Genomic DNA, 6,000 nt, shown 5'->3' on the forward strand with positions numbered 1-6,000 from the left:
TCCAATAGACTTTGGAGTGGTGGTACACCTGCTTGACCATTGCTCCATTCAAACAGGCTATATGCAATTCTCATGATCCCAGCAGTCTGACCTCGACCAAAAAGTTGTTACCACCTATCCAGTGAATTACGTAGAAATAACTTGTTCAAAATAGAATATCCATTTAAATTATCTATCATATAGAAAAGAAGACTAAGTGAATGATCCCTATAAAAAAACAGTGCAATAAGTGCAATCTCATAGCAGGCCTCAAAGGGAATACAGAGTCACTAGGGTTGAAGAAAATATTATTTTATCTTAAAATTCAAGTGCATGACTTTACTATTCAAGGTGTAAAGTTATCCAAGTATCTCATGTAGAACACCACCACAGATTTAATGCAATTAAGAGATATTTTTAGATTTCTATGATGAGCTATCAATTTTGCAACTCTGTAGCAATGTTTTGAGTGAGATATTCGTTGTAAAACTACAAGGAGATAAATAGACAATAATTAATTTTAATCAAAGACTAAATATGTAATATAGATAATACTATAGTAACTAAACGTTACAAACAGCATAGGATTATGCACATTATACAGTACAGTCAAAAGTTTGGACACGCCTTCTCATTCAAAGAGTTTTCTTTATTTTCATGACTATGAAAATTGTAGATTCACACTGAAGGCATCAAAACTATGAATTAACACATTTGCAATTATATACATAACAAACAAGTGTGAAACAACTGAAAATATGTCATATTCTAGGTTCTTCAAAGTAGCCACCTTTTGCTTTGATTACTGCTTTGCACACTTATGGCATTCTCTTGATGAGCTTCAAGAGGTAGTCCCCTGAAATGGTTTTCACTTCACAGGTGTGCCCTGTCAGGTTTAATAAGTGCGATTTCTTGCCTTATAAATGGGGTTGGGACCATCAGTTGCGTTGAGGAGAAGTCAGGTGGATACACAGCTGATAGTCCTACTGAATAGACTGTTAGAATTTGTATTATGGCAAGAAAAAAGCAGCTAAGTAAAGAAAAATGAGTGACCATCATTACTTTAAGAAATGAAGGTCAGTCAGTCAGCCGAAAAATTGGGAAAACTTTGAAAGTAAGGGCTATTTGACCATGAAGGAGAGTGATGGGGTGCTGCGCCAGATGACCTGGCATCCACAGTCACCGGACCTGAACCCAATCGAGATGGTTTGGGGTGAGCTGGACCGCAGAGTGAAGGCAAAAGGGCCAACAAGTGCTAAGCATCTCTGGGAACTCCTTCAAGACTGTTGGAAGACCATTTTAGGGGATTACCTCTTGAAGCTCATCAAGAAAATGCCAAGAGTGTGCAAAGCAGTAATCAAAGCAAAAGGTGGTTACTTTGAAGAACCTAGAATATGACATATTTTCAGTTGTTTCACACTTGTTTGTTATGTATATAATTCCACATGTGTTAATTCATAGTTTTGATGCCTTCATAGTCATGGAAATAAAGAAAACTCTTTGAATGAGAAGGTGTGTCCAAACTTTTGGTCTGTACTGTATATAGTTCATAGTATATAAAAATCATACTCAGTGTGTGATGTGATTGTACTTTATGTGTGATATCACATAGTAAATACATACATGTATTTACCATATAATATCACATGTTAAGTGCAATCATATCATGCATTAAAGGGGTTGTCTCACTTCCTGGATATGAGAAGTGTATAATGCGATGGAAGAATGAATAAAGCCAGCAAAGGAGCCAATCTGGACAATCACAATACATCAATAAGTGCCTTGCATTAACTTGCTCTACATGATAAATGCCATTTGCTGAAGTGAGACAACCCCTTCAAGTATGAAGTCTGGGATGTCTTTCAATAAAAAAATAAAATAAAAAAAAAACAGGCACAGTGGCATCATCAGGCACGGTGATACCCCACAAGTAAAGGTATTTATCTTGAATAAAAAAAATACCATGACAGGTCCTCTTTAATAGTGTTGAGCGTGAATATTCGAATAGCGAATTTTAATCGCGAATATCGGCACTTCGAGAATTCACGAATATTTAGAATATAGTGCTATATATTTGTAATGACAAATATTCGTCATTTATTTCCATCTGAACACATGATTCCACTCTGCTTCTTGCTTGGGGGCCAATGACGTCATTAGCCCACAAGCAAGAAGCAGGGAGGAATCATGTGTTCACTTCAGATGGAAAAAAATGACGAATATTCTAAAATATGAATATATAACACTATATTGAATATAGTGCTATATATAATTTTTTTAGAATATTCATAATTTTGTTTCCATCTGAAGTCATGATTCCTCCCTGCTTAAGTTGTTGTGGGCCAATGACACATTGGCCCACAAGCAAGAAGCAGAGAGGAATCATGTGTTCAGATGGAAAAAAAAAGAATATTCTAAAAACAAATATATAGCACTATATTCTATAGTGCTATATATTTGTTTTTGACCCACGCCTGTATTGAGCGCACAATATTCGCATATTACACGGTCATTACCTTGCCGATTTTTGCGTAAAAAAACTAAGAATGTAGAATATAACGAATATACGAATTCGCGAATATATGACAAATATTCTACAAAATATTCGCAAAATATCACAAATTCGAATATGATCCCTGCCGCTCATGACTACTCTTTAACTAGATGCCATAGAATTGACAACAGTCCAAGATTTAAAACGACTCAGCGTATACTCAGTCCACTCATTCTTAATCGTTATGCAGTTTGTTGAGTGCTCTGGATAGTGCATCCCATGGAGATGCAACCTAGCTGCCTCTCTCAATCTACCTTACAGAATTTCCATCTTTCTCAATGGACATGTCAATCACCAGCTTGTAGTACAGACTCTCTAATCTCATACTGTTAAATGTTATACCCTGAAATGACCCATTCAACCGAGCGCATGTTAACAACATTTATTTAAAACAGCAAAAACACTGCACTTTGTGCACTTGCAACTGTTACAGTAAAAGAAAAAATTTTTTAAAACATGTAAACTTTAATGTGTTTTGTGATACAGTATTCAGTGGGTTTACTATCAAAAAGACAACTGAAACGAAAATATTCTCGATGGAAGAGATAGGTTAGTAAGAAGTTTGTTAAATTACTTTTACTAGGTAGTATAATATTCATTGTGATTCACATTAAATAATACATCATATATATTACATTGTGGCTTAGAATTCTCATTAATAATTAAAAATGCTGTACTACCACTACTAGGCTAACGTCTACTATTTTCTTTTTCTGAAAGACATCTAGACTACTTATTAATTCACTTAAAGTATTAAAGGGGCTGCCTGCAAAGGACATTTATTATTTATTCACAGGACAGGTAAAAAATATCTGATCTCTAGAATTGGGGTTTCAAGCCCCCAATTCTCCTAACTGCATGACCACAGTGGAAGAATTCAAAGAGAGCAGTGAAATTTCTTTCTATCAGAACAATTAACCCCCTTAGTGACCAGCCTGTTTTTGGTCTTACTAAGCGTTTTTCTTCCTTTTTTCATCGAGCTATACATTTTTTTATTTTTCCGTCTATGTAGCTGTATGAGGGCTTGATTTTTGGCAGAAAAAGTTGTAGTTTTTAATGGCGCCATTTTGGGGTACACATAGCTTTCTGATTAACTTGTATTAACTCTTTCTTGGAGATAGATGGGAAAAACAGCAATTCTGTCACTGCGTTTTTACGTTATAAATTTTATGGCGTTCATTTTTCTGTATAAATAACATAATATCTTTATTCTCTGAGCCAGTACTATTACAGTGATACCAATACATATATATATTTTTTTATGTTTTACTACTTATTTTGCAATAAAAGGAAGAATTTTTTTTTTTTCATTGCCGCTTCCCAAGACCCATAACATTTTTATTTTTCTTTCTATGGGGTTGTGTGAGCGCTTGATTTTTGCGGGACGACTTGTATTTTTCAATGAAAAGCGTATTTTCAATAAATAAAGTGTATTTTTTATGGATTTTTTTATTTAATAAATGTTTATTTTTTTTTACCATTTAATAGCCCACAAGGGACTATAATGCATTGGATTTTAATGGCAATGCTATTCTGACATTGACCAGCAGGCTGCTCCAGAGAGGTGCAGCCTGCTGGAAATTACTCAAGGCTGGTATGGGGCCTACATGAGACCTCAGCCAGCCTTTACACACATTTGCACCTCACAATCGCTGGGTGCCGATGAGAGACAAATGGAGTCCGCTCCCTCTGTCAGCACTTTACATGTGGCGGGCACCATTGCCCGCAGCATGTAAAGTGTTAAACAGCCCATATTGGCACTCCTGCCAGTCCGGGCTGTTATAGCAGGGCTGCGGCTCTCACAGCCCCTTAGTGAACGCCGTAAAAACACGTATGGGTGGTCACTAAGGGGTAAAATCATTATAATGTAACTTTTAGAATAGCAAAATACTGATTTATAGCTATAGTTGTCAAAAATTAAATGCAGAGATAATCAAAATACATTGTGAGACCATAAAAATTCACAACAGATATATGGGTTATAGTGTAACTAAACCTTTCCATATACTTTATTGAAACTTTTTGTAAATGCCATGAAATAAATTTTTATAATACACTATATTTATTTTAACATTTTCCAAGCAACATAGGCATCTGAAGTTCACCCCCATTCTCTCCCACACAGTGTGGGTCTTTCCACACATGTCTAGTATGTACAGTGCTGCCCATAATTATTCATACCCCTGGCAAATTTTGACTTAAAGTTACTCTTATTCAACCAGCAAGTAATAAGGCACACAAAAGCTCGCTTGGTCTTTGCAAAAGCTCATCTGGACAAAGAAGAAGACTTCTGGTCTTCTGTGTTATGGTCAGATGAAACAAAAATTGAATTGCTTGGTCACAATGATGTTTCCTTCATTTAGCGTAAAAAAGGAGAATCCTTCAACCCAAAGAACACCATACCCACTGTCAAACATGGTGGTGGGAACCTAATGCTTTGGGGGTATTTTTCAGCCAATGGACCAGGGAACCTAATCACAGTAAACGGCACCATGAAAAAAGAGCAATACATGAGGATTCTCAACGACAACATCAGGCAGTCTGCAGAGAAACTTGGCCTTGGGCACCAGTGGACATTTCAGCATGAGAATGACCCAAAACACACAGCAAAAGTGGTGAAGAAATGGTTAGCAGACAACAACATTAACGTTTTGGAGTGGCTCAGCCAGAGTCCAGACTTAAATCAAATTGAGAATCTGTGGAGGGAGATGCAATTATAGGAAGCGTTTGATTGCTGTAATAGCCAATAAAGGCTTTTCTATTGATTATTGAAAAGAGTATGAATGATTTTGGACTGGACACTTTTTGCTCAAATGTAAATAAAAGCTGAGAAATGTTTTTTATTCCACAATAATGTCTGTTATACATCGTCTTATTTTCTTTTGGGAGACACCTATGTCATTTCCCATCAAAAAATTACTTATTGGTTGAATAAAAGTAACTTTAAGTCAAAATTTGCCAGGGGTATGAATAATTATGGTCAGCACTGTAGATGATAATGGCACCCAGACAGGAATTCCTTCACATCGCATTTATTGTTACACAGAAGTGAGATGATGGGAAAATGTGCTGTCACTTTGTAAAGGAAGCTGCTAAATTATATGTTTTAAAAGGGGGAACCCCTAGGAGGATCTCAGTTTGGATAATATAAAGACAATAACTATCTCATAGAACTGAATATCATTACATCTAACTTGATTTATCCAAGAACAGAGCCTTAATTCACCTACTTAGGAACGCTTTGCAGTTTTGCTAGCTATTGTTTCATATACAGGGATTCTGAGGGGAAATGACCACATGAAAGATGCCCAAAATTGGGACAAGTTATATTGCAAGTTATGAGAAGATATATCCTAATAAATAATAAAAAATAAAAAAAAGTTTTGATCATAATTTGTTTTGTTCAAATGGTGAAAGCCCTGCTCCATTATATACTAACATAATCCAAGTCCTACAAGATTTACTAG

Source organism: Bufo bufo, chromosome 3, assembly GCF_905171765.1.
Source record: "Bufo bufo chromosome 3, aBufBuf1.1, whole genome shotgun sequence".
In the NCBI taxonomy this organism is placed as follows: domain Eukaryota; kingdom Metazoa; phylum Chordata; class Amphibia; order Anura; family Bufonidae; genus Bufo; species Bufo bufo.